Below are 16912 nucleotides of genomic sequence, written 5' to 3' on the forward strand. Positions count from 1 at the left end.
ATTTGATCAGCGCACTTCAATGTCTCTCACCTTTCATCTCTGCTGAAATTGGTTTTACATTCTCCTTTAGCTTTTTTAAAATCAACTCACAGTCCATCCTCACTCCCATTCTTCAGCTCCTGTTTATGTTTTCTGGTGTTTGCTGTGATGAGGGGTGTTAGAAATTTCATTTTTGGTTGTATTTTTCAGTCATGAAGTCCACAATCAGAACTAAAAATGCCTGAGGTCCATGGCATTACTTCTCCAAGCTCTGGTTGTACTGCTTGTAGCCACTGTTGCTTGGACAGTTCCCAGTTCTTCAGTGGGGAACACCCACACTGCTCAGTTACAAATTACTTTACCAATCAGATGTCTTGAGTAGATAATCCAGAGGTTTGAATCTGCTGTAAATGAAAAGTGAACAGAAGGGAAACCACGAGTGTGTCAGCATCACCATCTTTTTTCCAGAATCCTGTGATAAATCTGATAACATGTTCTGAGAATTGCTTGCCTACTAATTATTGGAAAAGCATTACCTTTTTTTTTGTGTCTGTAATTAGCATTTCAGCTTGAGTCTAAGGCCTGATGATAAATGAGTCTGGTATGCCATAGGTTCAGTAAATGATGAAAAACTGAAGTCTGTGTTTGCTTAGTTTCTTTCTCCATAAAACAAACAAAACTGGAGCTGATCTCTGAGTAGAAATGGTGTCAGAAATTATGTGGTCTAAAGGAGGAGGTTGGTTTTATTTCTCCATTTCCTCATCGGGTGGCTCACAGTACATGTAAACATTGCAATAAATAAATAGTCCAAGTCCAATCTTAGCTAAGATAACCATGAAAAATCTGTTTATGTGTTCCTAAATCAGAAGACAGAAATGCATCTCCTACAAACTGATGGGAGAATTATGGAGCTAGTCTTTAAAAGCAAGATCCGGAGCAGCCAAGATTTCCAGATAGCACACTCTGAAACTTAATATCCATGTAAAAAAATTGATAATAAATGTTGATGTACAAATATTGTACATTGAGATGTCTTTTAGGGGCAGAGAAGAGACTGAAAAGGCAAGCTCTGTGAAGTAGTGCTGGGTTTCTGTCTGCTGTGCTGGGTTGTGGGGTTTGAGATGCAGAACTTGGTACGTGGCCATCTGAAGAGCAGAGTGTCTGAATCAGGACTTCTCCAAACAGGATTTGTGCTAATTGTGTTATCTGGCTTGTTTAAGGATATGAACTTGCTCTGAAGGTGTTGAGGTCTTTTGCAGACTGTTTGAAGAGATAATTCATAGAGGCTTCTCTAAATGGCATCAGATGGGAAATCACAGAATTTAGCTGTAGTCTGACATCTCAAGGAGGGATAAACCAGTGGGCAGGCTGTGGAAGGTTATTCCAGAGAAGAAACCCCAATGGCTCAAGTAAACAGAACTTGAGAGTATGTCCACTGCTCCCTCCTAGCAGCCAAAACTTAGGAGGTTCAGTTGGCACAGATCTGCTTGCTTGGAGGGTGATTATGCATAATTCATGCTAGATTCAGGTCATGGTGACCTCAGACAAAATTTGGACGTGAAATGAGACGTTATCTTCTGGCTTTTTTTGTAGAGCCCCCAATTCCTTCACCTTCATGCAAAACACTGTGCCAGGGTGCCAGTGGGATCATGGGGAAATGTGGGCAGAGCCTGTTGGCTCTTGAATTGTCTGGGACAGTAATCCAAGCTCTGTCTGTGGCAGAGTTAAAAATCAGATGAAAAGGTTGGGCATACATTGCTTTCAGTTGGAGGCATGGTGCTTGGTAATATTTCAGTAATCCTGAAAGATTCCTTGGTCAGTTGGTAAGACAGAGACAGAGATGACAAGCAAGTTTATCATCATCTTCTAGGTGTTCCTTACTTCTAATTTACCAGAGAAGATGTTGTAGTGATGTACTGTGCCTGCCACAGAGAAGTTTCTTCCCTGATGCTTGTTAGGCACTCACTGGGAACTCCTTCCTCCTGTTCTACTAAGAAACAAGATGGCAGTTTGGTCAGAAATAAAGCTTTAGCTGTTAAGTTATTTAAAGGACCCTTTTCTTACTTGCTCTTGTGTTTTTCTTACCCTCCCCAAAAAGCTGTTCACAAAATAAAAGCAGACAAACAAAACCCCCAAACCAACCAACAAATAAACCCCTCTCACCAAATAATTATCTTTAGTCTTCCCAGGAAGAGAGGCATTACTCTCATCTGTGTGGGTTTGTTTATATTTCTCTTAAACAAGCCTTAAGGATGAACTTGCTTCTTGCAGAATGAAATCTCTTTAAGGTTTTCTGCCTGCTTTGTTACAAGTTGGCAGACTGGAGAGAGTGTTGTGCAGCTGGACCTGCATTCAGTGTACTTTGAAGGTGAAGTTCCAGGGCTGGGAGCACTCCTGCTCCAAAAGTGAGGTTGTCTTTGAAGAGGAATTGTAGGAACCAATGCTCAAAGCTTCAGAGGCTGAATGTCTGTACCTGGAGGGTAAATGGGTGAAACGGTCATAGCTTAGCAAGGAGTCTTTTTTGGGGGTATTGTTGTTATTTTTAAAAGTATTAAATGCAGAAATCTGAATTTGTTACAAAACAGTATCCATAAACTGCACCTAGCCCTTCTTCCTTGCTTGCAAACTGAAGGCACCAAGGTATTAAACAGCAGTGCCCTTTCCCCTCTTCTGTGCTACTTCTGGTTATGTGGAATACTTGGAAAGGAAACAGAGGATTGGCAAAAATAATACCCACCCTACAGGAAAGTCTGTGTTAGGGAGAAGATTACTACAGGGATGCCTAAGAGCTTTTAATGTAATGAAGAAGGAAACAGTCAGTGGAGCTAATACTTGTGGGGAATAAATTCTTCTTAGAAAGTTGAGAAATGTTCTTCTGAAAATGGTAAAAGTAATTGTAAAAGCTGAATGGCGTGGCATTTAATTATGTAAGGAACGAAAGAGGCTAAAAAAAATAATAACCTGGTATATCAGAAAGCAATTTAAAATATAAGCTAGGGAAAATGGAATATTTCTGTCACAATAAGATGAATTCCAGCACTGGCTGCATTGATTTCGTGTCGCAAGTTTTGTTCCAAACAGATCTGTAACTGGAGGGGAGTGGGGGTGTGGGAAAGGCATATTTTCGTTCCCTCTGCTTCCCAAGCCAACCCATTCCCCTGCTCAGCAAGAATGGTGAGAAAGATTCGGATAAAAATACAAACAGGATTTAAGAATTTAATTAGCTCTGATGGTCATCCAATCTCCAGTTGTCTGCTAATTGTCTCTTTCAAAGGGATCATTTGAAGCAGAGCTTCATATGCTTTGTGAGTGTGGCTAACCTAAGCTTGTTAGTGTACAGTGCAAAGGGCAGAGCTGAATTCTCGTGGGTATTCACAGCCTTTAATAAATAGCACAGCAGTGCTGAGGAGGAATCATTCCTCACACCCACTCGCCCTTAAGATGTTTCCCTTCAATTCAGAAATTAATATTCAGTTGAAAAGTTATTATGCATTTTGTGTCTTTCAAAATATTCTTGGCAGTGCATAGGAGTCAGTCTGCAGAGGGGTGGGATGGGTTGGGTTTTTTTTTTCCCCCACCCACCTTCTGCAGGGAAGATCTGGAGCCAAGAAGTAGCTGTTAGACTTTTAGGTTTGTCTGCTTGTTTGTTTGAGGTTGGGGTTTTTTTTTTTTTGGTCTCATAGTGCTGTTTCCTGAGGTGTGGAGCTCCTGCTCTATCTTCTTAGGACAGGGTTGGCATGCTAGTGTGGCACAAGAGGTCCAAACACCAGGTTATCAGGCTGTTGACAAGATCTTGCTGTGATATGTTCCTAACTCTGCCAAATTGGAACAATTAGGGCTAAAGCTCATTATGAGGAGTGCCCACTTAGAATTTTTTTTTCGACTGATTGGGGAATTTCCTTTAGGAGAGTGGCTGGTTTATAGTAATTTTGAAAGGGAAAGAGCAGTTTGAGGTTTTTTCAAGGAAACAGAGTTGTTTATTGATGTCATTTTTGGCAATGATTTTGTTTGAACAGTTTTAATCACCTCATCGTTTTAAGTAAGAAACTGAAATTTTGCAAGAATGTGGGCTTGAGGTATTAGGAATAGTGAAAAGAAGGGCTGGCTGAAATGTGTTGCAGAACACCTTGTACTGAATGATTGGATGATAAAATGCTGGAGGAAATTGCTTGTAGATAAATGAAAGCAATGCATGGAGGAGGAGGAGGAGGGCAGTCACAATGCAGTTTATGCCTGATGAATGCATCACCAGGTGTTAACTGCTCTGGAAGAGACTTAGTGGTTGTCCTGTGAAAATGGCAGTGAAATGATAGATAAAACAGGTATCACACTTGTTAATGGAGGGGCAGAAAACAAAATGGAAAGCATGAAAGTGCTGCTGTGCAAATGTGTGGTGCTCCCTTGTCTTCAATACCATATGTGGCTCTGGTTCTCCCTGGCTCCTATGTCACCTCCCCCAGTCCACAAAGTATTATAAAACAGAAGAGAAATCCTAAGTATGGGGTGACAAAAAGCCACCAGAAGTCCTTGGTCTGCAGGGAGACCTGCAAAAAGGATGAATGTCACAAAGGAAGAGATGAGGAGTGAGCATCTCCTGTTCCTCCAAGGAGGTGAGCAGGAGATGAGCACAGGAGAGCTGTGAAGGGGAAGACGATGGGTTCTGGGCTCCTGTGCTGCCAGCCAGGCTGCTCTCTGAGCTCAGTAAGGAGAGGACAAGAGGTGGTTATGTGGTATGAGGTTTAGGGGAATTTTCTGCTGTGTGGGCCAAGCTGAGCCCTGCTGGAGGGAGCTGGGTTGTGTTCTGGCCCGTGGCAGGGAGCAGCTGCCAAGGCAGGACCTGGTTATACACCTTGTGTTGTAACTGGGGGTCTCCTTTATGTGAGCACCCACTGCTTTGTGGGCAGGAATGAAGCTGACCAGTAGCTCAAGTCAAAGACACTTCAAAAATGATCTCACATTGTGCTGTATGTGTTATCTGAAGGTTTGGACCCTACACATGAAAAACTAATAAATTTTGGAATTTGTGATTTATCTGTGGAATAGCGTCTCATCTGTAAGATGCTTCATTTGTCTAAGCAATTTTCTCTGAAAATAAATGTCATGCAATATTCCTGAAGCATTTCAAAGATGCAGAAATGAGCACATAAAAATGATTATGCATGCATGAAGAATCCTGTCCTTAGAAGAGAATTTGAATTCCTAGAGTTTTTCTAGGAGGTGCAAGCAAGAAGCTGAACGTGGACCAGGGAAAGGGAGCAAATTCATGAGGCTGATGATTAAGAGAGGACTTCCAGCATGAGAGGAGAGATTCTGCTCAGATATAGTTGTGTTAAATGAAGTAATGGTATGTGATTGATGATGATAATTCTGGTAACTATTTTGTTGCTGATTTAGCCAGTTGATATTACAGTCTTTGTTGGCAGTGCTTGTTTAATACACATACTGTGTTGTTGTTCTTATGTTTCTTGTCTTACAATGGCTAACTTTTCCTGCTGCAATACTAATTAAATGGTGTTTCATCATAACCAGGCAGTTTAGATAAGAAGATGCTCTTCAATACTATGATTTTTTTTTTCTCCCTTTGGTTTATTCTCAGAAACATGTTTTGGATGCTCTGGTGATCTGCAGGAAGTCTGAGTTCCCATCTGGTTAAGTTTGTAATGTCAGGTGATGCAGAAGTTAATGCCATTTAAGTAAATCATTCAATCACAGAATGGTTTGGGTAGGAAGGGACCTTGAAGATCATCCAGTTCCAGCCCTCCTGCCATGGTGTTTTGGGATGACTTTATGACACTGCAAGCCCTGTTGTGTGCTCTGTGCCCAGACATGAGTCCTGTCTGTACCTGTGAGCAGAGGTGGGGAGCTGGGGGAATTCCTGGCGTGCAGTTTGTGTGCTGTGCTCACAGATTCACCCACGTTCACTGGGTGTTGTCTAGCACGGATAGAGGGAGTCCAGCCTTGCTTTTCAGCAGGACACCTCCCACTAATCCAGCTTGCTCAGAGCTCCATCCAGCCTGGCCTTGAACACTTCCAGGGGTGGGGAAACCACAAATTATCTGGGCAACCTGTTCCAGTGCCTCACCACCCTCACAATATCTAATCTAACCCTACTTGCTTTCAGTTAGAAACCATTCCCCCATCCTGTCTCTAAATTTGCTTTGTGAAGGCTCTTGCAGGACTAATTCAGCTTTCATCTGTAAATCTTCCTCTCGTGTGTTGCAATAACATGCAAGCACATGACTCTTTGATTTTTCTTTAGTGTAACATGACTGGAAAAAATCCCTGTCTTTGGTGTGATGCCTAGAGTTCTACTGCCATCCTCCATTTTATTCCTGGGAAAATGCCTGCTTTAACTTGCAGTGTGAAGCCTTGCTGATCAATATGTTACAAGCATAGTAAAGTTCAAGAAATTGCCTCCATTACATCTTGAGATGAGAAATTGATTCAGCTGCATTCTCTTTCTGCTAATTCATCTGTGCTTTACATTCCCATAAAAGGTATTATGTGCTTCTTATTTTCCAGCAGTGTCATCAATCCTAATGAAGAGAGAAGACTGAAAATTTATATTGTGTGTATGGGATAGCTGATCTCTGACTTAGGTCTTAATTTGTAAATGTTGCTGTAGGCTTCACTTCCCAGCTTCTCCTTACAGTGCTTTGTTTGTATGCAAAATCTAAGGGCTGGGATGGAAGCAAAACTGAAGAATATGGCAGAGGAATATAAAGTTAGATTGCTTTCTAATCTAAACCTCAAAAAATGAGATGGTGATTAAAATTTGATGGAAATAATTAAAATCTCACTTGTAAATTTGATGTACATCTGTAGTGTTTGTTCCTGCATTAATTATGTTGGGACTGTTCTCAGTATTTATCAGCCATCAGTTCTCTACCTCTGGCTCTAAAATGTCCAGAGTTTTACTTTTTGACTTTGTTATGTATGAGACCTTTGCATGTGTCTAATAATTTCTGTAACCCTGTGCAGGGGTGGTATTGTAGCTCTAATGATGAAAATGATACAGTGGGAAAAGCAGCCAGAACAAATATGAAAAACAGGAAAGGGCTTTCCTGGGTATTTCAGTTGTTGTTTTTCCTAGTGTCCATCAGCCTGGCCTCTGTAGGAAACTACCAGGAATGGTTTGTCTGCACAGTATTTTGGCATTTTTAGGCTTAATAGTAGCACCATTTGTTCAGAGCAGATGGATAAATGACAAAGAAAGCAAAATTATATATTGTGGCTTCGGTCATGGCTCATCATATAGCAGTTATTTTTTTTAAGTTAAATTTAAACATATTGGCAGGTTCTAAATAGCTGTGTTAAACTGAGGCAAAAATCGCCAACATTTTCCCTCTTGGTTCCACTGATGTTAATCTCAGGTTTTCTCAGTGTGTCTGAATAATTTTTCTTACAAACAAATGGTACTCAATTTTTAGTCAACTATAAGATTCAATATAAACATAGAGGTGTTTAAATAGCAGTGTGAAAACCAAGTCAGATAAAGCATTAAGTAGATGTGAGTTTATTAAAACCTTATTTCAACAAAGATTCATGGATTTGCCTGGAAAAGTTGTGAGCAGACAGGATGCAAGGGGTGATGAATGGTTTGTGTTTGAGGATGTGTAGCATTAGGCTCATGTTTGTTTCAAGACATGGGTACACACAGGTTTTAGTTACTGGGGCTCAGCATGATAATGTTATAATCAAAAACTCACCTAGACCCAAGGAAATCCATGTGATGCTACCAGCATTTACTGTCAGCTGAGGAGTTCTGTTAAAGAGAGATGTTTTAGGCAGGTCAGGCTTTGTAAGGGGCTCTGCTGTCTCTCATGGTGCAGGCTTTGATAGGTCTGGATTGTGCTCTGCTCTTTTCTGTGGGCTTGGGGGGAGGATGAAGGGGAAGCAGAGACTGGTGCTGGGTAGGACAAGAGAGTTGCTTGGGTTCCTTTCCCCCAACCTGCTCAATAACTAAGGGAGGGCACTTGTCCTGTGCAAGGATCTGCTGGACTTGGGGGTGGCTTCTTGCTGTGTGTGGCAGCATCACAGTGCTTGGGCCCCATTACCAGAGATTTTAAAAGAATAATTTTACTAGTGAATGTAGCGTGACAGTGAGAGGAAGTAAACGTTGGTTGCTGTCACTGAGGTTATCTCTGATCATTGCTGCATTTTCTTCTCAAGCCTGGAATGACTTTCCAAAGCCCAGCAGGGCTCTATGCAGATGAAGTGTTTCCCACTGATACCAGTGAGCTGTGAAATGCACCCCAAATTTCCAGGCCTGTTTCACAGAATCATAGAATGCCAGGTTGGAAGGCACCTCAAGGACCATCTGGTCCAGTCAGGAAGACCTTGCATGTTTTTGTTTTATTCCATAAGGTTCTTGTTAGCCCACTCCTGCAGCCAGTTCAGGTCTTGCTGCAGCCTGGCTCTTCTTCCTGAAGTGTCTGCTGCTCTGTTTAGTTTGGTATCATTGGCAAACTTCATCAGGGTGCATTTGATTCTGTCCTCCAGACCATTTATTAAACAGCAGTGGGCTCAGCACTTGTGTCCCTTTGCCCTTGGTGAATCCATGCTGGCTTTTCCCCATCACATGCTTCATCTGATTTGTGATAACCCCCTGCAGGATTTGTTCTGTAACTAAAGTATGGCTGACAGACCTGCAGTTTCTCAGGTCCCTCTTTAAGCTCTTCTTGTGGATGGGGTGGCATTGGCCACCTTCCAGTCTTTTGAGATGTCCCCAATCCCCTTGGCTTCTCAAAGATCACATAGAGTGGCCTCGCAGTGATTTCAGCCAACCTTCTTAACACCCTCAGGTGCTGAGGCCCTTCCCTCAAAGCCATCCAGGCAGCAGCATTGACAAAAAGAAATGTCTTGTTTTCATTTAGGTAATTTAAGATGCCTTGTCTAGATACCTCTTCTGCACTGGGTGACAGCCTGATTGTATCTCCCACATCTTCGACTTTCATTAATCCCTCCCTTCCTGGTTGCTGTACCTGCACTTGTTTGTGTGATACTTTTCATGTTGGTTGCAAGCTCTGGGCCAGAAATCTCCTCTCAGGGAGAGCATTCACCCTGCCTCTGGGCTCTGTCACAGCAGCATGAGGTGCTGTGAAATCTTTGTCTCTGCAATGGAGGCAAGGTGTTTTATTTATTGCATCAACATAACCCATTCCTCATTTTGCAGTAGGAGCCAAGCTGAGTAAGAAGAAGAGATTCACTTACTTTTATTTCAGTCTGTAATTTGAAGGTCTGTGGGTGTGTCAATCCTGGAGATTTGACAACGAAGCAGTCTCTCACAATCAATAAGAGAAAGGGGTTCTTGGTTGTTCTTTAAAGGAGTTGGAGTGCTGATAGTTGCCCTCTGCCACAGTGACTTAAAAGATAGAGTAACCTGGAGATACTGTATTGAATAGAAGTTAGTTTTTTGTTGTATTGCAGTAGGAAGCTCATTGTCACATATCTGCTCCTGCTTTGGGGTAAGCTGGTGCTGGGAGATAGTCACATGTGGGGAAAATCTCATTTCCATTCTTTTGCTTTGTTTAGATACGTTACTTTGAGATCACAGAATGAAAGCAGCATGAAGTGTTATGGCGAAGACAGCCCAAGAAGATACAAGAATCTCACAAATCCTCAAAAATCAGGTAATAACAGCATCATATGTCCAGTTTTTCAAAGGCTGTCTTGTTTAATAAGGTTCAGTGCTTTTTGACTGTTCTTCAAAATTTGGGCTTCTGAGTCCTTGTGAGTTTACTGATGGACTTCTCAAGTCTGGTTAGTTGTTGGCTGTGTATCTAAAATATTTTCTTTTCCACAATATGTATGACATGAGATATACACACGTTTATATCTTAAAGGACTACTTTGGCTATATTGTCTCATACAAGGACATTAACTTAAGAAAAAAAGAAGCAGCAACTATGGTGGTTAGGTTTTTTTAGCCATTGGATTTCACTTGGCTCCATTGCTGGGCACCAACATGGTGTATTTTAGAGGGATGGACTTTTCAGAGGGTCCTGCAGCTGCATTTCTCAAAACTCTCTCCTTTGGGGGAGATAAAAAGCTCAAAATAGCTGTTCCCTCCCCACTGATAGCCTAGCCATATGCTATCTTCCACATACTACCACTTGTGCTTGGTTTTTTTGATTGTTTATCTGTCTCAGGATGTTTCCTCCTTGCCTGTTTTTGCAAATCCTAGCATATGTTCTTTGACTGTTTCATAGCATTTCCAGTTTCAGAAAAAGGCAATCGCATTGCACTCTGCAGAGCATAAACACTGCAGAGGTCAGGAAGAAACTGCTTAAGTGCATTACAAGGGTGCTCACCTCAAACTAAACTTGGAGGCTTATCATGGCTGTGGTCACAGCAATAGCTGATGGATTAATGTTTGAAAATTTCCCCCTCTCCCCCCAAATCAACAGCAATGACCAGAGGTTGTAATGTAGCAACCTACAGTGACTGAATGAGGTCTGACCTCTCTGTCCTAAGTTCTTTTCATGTTTGCAGAACCAGGATCTTGCTGGGGAATGACAAGTGGCTCAGTTCAGTAATAGAAGTAAACTAAAATATGAAGCTGAAGGCAATTTTGATGATAGGACATGTTTATTTTCCAGGCAGCATTTGAGAGTATTGCCCTTGGTGTAGGACTCGGCAGAAGGGAGGACAGTTTGTCTCAACTAAGCAGTCAGTAAACCCAGGTTGGCTGAAGAGATTTCAAATCAAGTTTCACTTGATCTAATATGCAGTAAAGCATCAGCATATATTAAAAAAATAAAACTACTGTGTTTATCATAGGTGATCAGCCCCTTTAGTTAGTGCTGTCTTTGGTATGCTTTTTAGTCACTTAGTCATGGAGTATGCAATTCAAGTGCCCTTCTGGCCTTAAGTCAAGGCTTCTATTTTATTTTTATTTCTAATCAGTACTGTGAGGAGATCACATCATTTTATGTTTGCCATTTTTATGAAGTAATGTGATACCTGTTTCTGCTGCAGTTCTGTAAACCCTTCAGAGTACCTTGAAACTGTAACACGAATTCACCAACAGCAGAGATAATCAGATTTGTTGAAGCAACCTTCTTTGTTTTCTTTGGGACTCATGAAATTGTATCTTCCTTAAACTCAATTCAGTTAATGGCTTTATTTATAAATCTGCCTCTTCTTCTTGAATAACCAGAATTCTACTAGTTTGGGGGAAAAAACATTTTCAATAAATTACCAGTGCTTCAGAATGCATTTTTTACGTAGATCCAAGGAAGAGGAAGAGGTTTCTGATTGTTTGTCTTCCTCCTTTCTTCTCCCCATTTTCTAGAGACTTTCCTGAGATGATCAACTGTTGTTTTTCCTGTTGGGTTTATTGCATTAGGTGTTTGGTTTTTGGGATTTTTTTTTTTTTTTTTTGGCTGCCTTTTTTTAAACTTCATTGAAGTAGAGAAATTGCTCAGTTCCTCTTCCAGTGCCATCGTTGTTCTCCCCTCCCCCCAGGTCCAATGTGTTTTTTATTAAACTGAATTAGGACATTCTAGTCTCTCTTAAGAGTGGAAATGGGAACAGCTTAAATGAGCAGCCACATGAGACTCAGCAGCCTTTCCAACTGCACTGCAGAAGCTTAGCTGCAAAGGGAATGATAATTTTTGAAGGATTTGTGCAAGTGTTGAAGAACTACCAGCATTAATATTAAAAAGCAGCTAATCTGTTTTTCCTTTTCCATTTTAAGAGTGTATAGCTTTCTTACTATGCTTGCTATAAAAATCAGTCTACTAAATATTTTGCTGCCTTTCAATCCTCTTCCCTTTTGTAATTCCTCTATTTGCATACTTTCTCATGTACTGAAGTGGGTTTTTTGTTGTTGGTTTTTGCCTAAAAACGTCAACCTCTGGGTTTGAATGCAGATATGGGCGTGGGTTTGAAATCTCTGCCATTCAAAACCAGCCAAAACTGAAGTGCAGCAGAAACCATAGGAGCAATTGTATCCAGGATGGGGATGAAAAGGTTTTCATCCCTAAATGCATTTGTCCTTGAGGTAGCTGTAGAAAGTTTTTGGTCCTTGAAACCCATATTGCTACTTCAGTGTTTATTCTAACTAAAACAGTCATGAGCCTGATACCTTCTGACCCTTATTTTCAGTCTCTGCCTCTCTTTATTGCTATATCAGATGTCGTCAGGATTTCTATAGATACTTAATAAAAAAAAAAGTAGGTCTTTGAGTTATCTCTCTGTCCCTTTTCCTCTCTGCTGGCTCACCCAACCACCTTTCCTGGAATTGGAAATTATTCATTCTCTTTGACTACTATACTGGTTTTTTCACAGGCTTATATTCTTTGTCAAGAATAAAAAAAAACAACCCAAACAAAAACAGGAGCTGGGGCTTGAACTCTGGCTGCATGAAAAGTTCTGAAGGCAAACCTGGTATCCAAACAGCACACAGGAGCACAGGGTGTCTGAAATATGCCACTCTTACTCTCCTAACTCTGTGCTTCTCAGCCTTCCAGCATGACTCTGGTCTGAAGATGCAGGGACAGTGCCAGGTGGGCACCTGAGAGCTGTGTGTGTGCAGTGCAGTGGGTCTGCTCTCTTTCAAAGCTGCTGCTCTGGGTGGGGTCACAGTGGTGTAGTGGCCAGCTGAAAACTGTGCCTGTGCCCAGCTTAACCAGGTGGGTTATGGTCAGCCCATGGCTGGTGTTAGCAGAATGCAGGCTGTCAGGGAAGGAACTGCTGTTTATTCCTGTGTCTGTCCTAAAGGAAATCAGAGAGCAAGATGATGAGAATGATGGCTGTCTTGGTTTAGGAATAGCTTGGCAGGAGATCTGACATTTCTGAATAACAAAACAGGTCAATGAAAACATTCTCATAAAAAAGGCTAAAAAATTAATGAGAGAAACACTGGTTTGTTTCTATGGATGCTAAGTAGGGGGAAAAATTTAAAGGAAGGAAGGGAGAACTTGATTTGGGCTTTCATATTACCTGAAGTTAAGAATGAAGCTTATATTCCAGTGGCAGACAGACAGTCACTCCAGAGAGCCCTGTCAGCCTGTGAAGGGTGGTAATGCACGATTAAAACATGAGAGCACACAGCAATGACACATTTCTAAGCAGGCCTTAAGTGTTATAAAACACAGTTTAGGCTGCTCAGGGTGGTGCTTAACTTTGCTTTAACAGACTTTTGCTTTAACTTTGTTTTACCATCCCAGAGGGAGAGAGGGACACGAGGAGGGATCAGTATCTACTGATGCTGTCACTTGTGAGTAGCTGCAGATACTCTGTCCTGCAAAAGCTGGTTGAACATGGAAGGGTGTGGGCTTTTTTTTGCCATCTTATCCAGTCTTCTTTTTTTCAGGCTAGCTAGTAATTAATCTATAAAAGCATGTAGACTTTTAGCTTAAAGGGACAGCTGAAAAACGAAATAAGTTGGACAAACTGTAGGATCTAATTCCCTTTTGATACACAGCCATGCAGCCTACTGAGATGGGTTAGATTAGTGCTGTAATAACTTTACAGCCTTTTAGTGAGTCTGCTTCCTTCAGCATTTGCTCTCATAGAGTCTTTTGTCATCCCTCTCCCATTAACTCAGTTCTGAAACTGGCTCTGGCTGACATTCAGCTCTGGTTTTACAGCACACACCCAGCCTAACTTTTATGCATCCACTTTTTTGTAGTGGATGTCTTCTGAAATTCATGTGAATTCAGTCAGTTCAATTGTGTGACTGTCATTTGATCTGTAATTTTACTTGAGTTGAAAAATTCTGCGGGTTTTGGCTTCTGTGGTGTGTGATGGAGCCAGAAGTGTTTATTTTACAAAACTATCATCTTCTTAGTATTTCATTGCCTGTTGTCTTCTCTTAAGTTTGTAGAATAGCCTGGATTGGAAGGAATCTTAAAGGCCATCTAGTTTCAACACCCCTGCTGTCAGCAGGGACAGCTTCCACTAGACCAGGGGACCTTGTCAAAAATATGAGAAAAGAGTTGGAGCAAACCCTTGTCTCTGTTGAAATCAGTTGAACTGCCATTAGCATGAGTCCAGATTTCATCCATAAGCTTAAGTAGTGCATTTCTCTTTCTAGGCAGCCTACAGAAATGTTTCTGTCTGTTGGCATTTATTTTCATGTTTCTTTGTAATGATTGTGTAATTGGGATGTATCTGTAATGTCAGAAATGTAATAGGTTAAGCAGCATAAATAACTGTTAGGAAAAGAAGAAACACAGAACTACAGAACTGTGTTTGCTTTAAACTCCTACCAGTTTAGTTGTTGTTTTACCATTTATTAGTCAGAGCTGTTGTGATAAATGGCAGTAATGGGTGTTTAGGCACCAGTGCTAAACCCAGAGGAGAAAAACCACCCTTTTTTTCTTTTCTCTTAAATGGAAATCATTCAGTATGCTGCTAATGGCTTCTCAGTTAGCCAGAGACTAGGTTTGGTGCCCCTGAGCCTTAATGATGTTGTGATAGACTCTGGTTTTAATCTGACAAGAAATGTATACTGTTAGCATTTTGTTAAAGCTGACAGCAAATGCTATGCATACAGCATCAAGCCCTTGAATTTAAGGCTTTAGTTCAAGTACTGAAAAAACATTTGGTATCTAAGGGACTGGTTGATTACTGATTATACTTTTATCAATGTGCATATCTGGGTTCTTTTTCTATTACCTGAAGGTAGAATAACAATGCTTTTTAAACATTTGCATTTTTTCCCTCTAGATCAGAGATGCCTTTGAAAGGAATGTTTTCATCTTTCTTTTATTTTTATTTCGGGGGAGGGGAGATGGGTGTTTGAAAACAATGCAATTTTTTTTTCAAATGTGATTCTCATAGTGACTAAACATTACAGTCCTTTTGTTACTTGATTGATATTTTAATGTAATATCCCGTTATCATTTTTTTTCAGCTTTTTACAAATGTTTCTGTATGACTGTGGTGAAAACTTTGTAATCTACCTGACAGCAGCATGTCCTACGTCTCAAACCAGAGCTGAGTTGAGGATGCTAGAGCTTCTGGAGAGGAAATGATAATGAACCATTTGAATTTTTTTTTATTCTGAGAGAGGGGGAGAAAGGTGTCTGTGCTAATGCTACAGATATAAAACCTCTTGACTGCTTTCCAGTGTCCTGAGACCTGTGACCCCAGGTGAAAGGGTGCAGTAAGTGGAATTTGGTGCATGCCCAAGGGACAGCACTTTTTGTGGTGACTGCAGCACTGGCTGTGGCTGCTGGTGCAGTCCACAGCATCTGTCACCATGGTGCTCCTCCTTTGGGAAGAGAAGGGGTCAGGGGCCTGGTTGGCCCCTTGACACAGTTTTGGGATGAAATCAGGTTGTTTGCTGCCTTAAGACTCTTAGTGTCCTTACTTCTTGAATTCTTGTGGTCTTTTAATTGTTTTCTGGGGGCATTTCTTCTCTCTCACTGGTTTGTATTGTTTCTTGTCCTTTGACTAATACTTGTCACTAAATGACAGCTCTGTTAATAGGTGAAATGGGACATAGCTCCTATGCTAAAGGTGTACCTATAGATCCAGTAGTACTGTTTTTATGGGAAGATGTGTTCTGAGCATCTTGACTGAGCTTCCTTAACTTGGCAGACATAAAAGGAGATGCACGTTCCCTCTCTTCCTCTAAACCTTGATGGCCTTTCAGTGTGAAACACCACACAGTGTTTATTTTTATGCCCTTTTAATGTTTTGTGGAGGGTTTGTTTAGTTTCCCTTCATAATTTTTAATAGGAAATCTTTGAAGTTGGGTCGTGGATGAAGAATCCTGTTGGCAGCCTGACTATTCATTGTTGACTCCTATCTTCTTTAATTGTTCATCTATAAAAATCTGAAAGGGAGTGTGTTCAGAGAAGCTGTGAAGCAATGTATATTTCTGGAAAGGGGAAATAAACTTGCAATTATTCTCAGCTATTATTTGTCACGTGAAGATGCTACATACTAATGGCTGCAGATGGTTTACACAAAAACTATACACACTGCAAGCCCTCTTCATTGGGAGCTGTGGCTTTCTGTTATACATTATGCTAGAATGGAAAAGGTTTTTTTCTGCCTGCAGCTATGTATTACCCTTATTTGCTGTTGCTAGCACAAACTCTCCTTAATATGCATCCAGGAATGGTTAAAATTTTCTCTGTCGGTGACTTCACATTTATCCACGTAGATGGAGGATTCTTCCAAGGTTATAAAGGTAAGGACATCAGTGTGCAAGAGTCTTTGGTGGAGAGCACTGCAGAAAATCAGATGTGAAGGAGGCAGAGTTAAGGTTTTGGTTTAATATTTCTGTGTTCTTGTTCAGGATCTGCTTGTATTTTAAAATGTATTTATGAGTGCATAAGCATATTGTACCTTGATGCATATGTGTGACTGTAGACACAGTGATTGCTTCCTATTGTGGAGTAGTAAAACAATCTTATCATGTGCTTATGTATTTTTTATTCTTCGAAAACAGTACAGACATCTGTAGAATGTTATTTGAATTACAGTTTATATAGTAAAAATAAAAGGTTGGATTCAGTATAAATTTGCCTGTTAAAATTAAGCAACACAAAGAAGGAAGGATGAGAAGGTAGAACAGAAGTTGCAGTTCAGCATTCCTGATGCAAACTGACTGGTCAGAAAATATATCAATTGAGTGGTTTGGTCCTAGCAGACATACCCCAGGTCAGCCAGCCTCACCTGCATCCCTGGAAAGGTGATGAAACAGCTCATCCTGGATGTCAGCTCCAAGGGTGTGGAGGAAAGGAAGGTTATCAGGAGTAGTCACAGGGATTCACCAAGGAGAAATAATAGCTTGACCTATCTGATAGGGTTCTGGGATGGAATGTCTGGCTGTGTGGGTAGAGGAAGGGAGGGCAGTGTCTGCCTTGACTTCAGCAAGGCTTTTGACACTGTCTGCCATAACATCCTCATAGGTAAACTCAGGAGGTGTGGGTTAGATGGGTGAGGTGGATTGAGAGCTGGCTGGAGG

General features: G+C 41.1%; 1 protein-coding gene across 8 annotated transcripts in view; it reads left to right on the forward strand.

Moving 5' to 3' along the window:
* Positions 1-16912, forward strand: part of TRERF1 (transcriptional regulating factor 1) — a 95454-nt gene that overhangs the window by 57404 nt on the left and 21138 nt on the right. For all 8 annotated transcript variants that reach the window (XM_056487326.1, XM_056487320.1, XM_056487325.1 and 5 more), the window contains exon 3: positions 9514-9611. The gene's annotated coding sequence lies outside the window, so the exon portion shown is untranslated. The remainder of the gene's footprint in view (positions 1-9513; positions 9612-16912) is intronic.

The sequence above is a fragment of the Oenanthe melanoleuca genome, chromosome 3 (assembly GCF_029582105.1).
Source record: "Oenanthe melanoleuca isolate GR-GAL-2019-014 chromosome 3, OMel1.0, whole genome shotgun sequence".
Lineage (NCBI taxonomy): Eukaryota > Metazoa > Chordata > Aves > Passeriformes > Muscicapidae > Oenanthe > Oenanthe melanoleuca.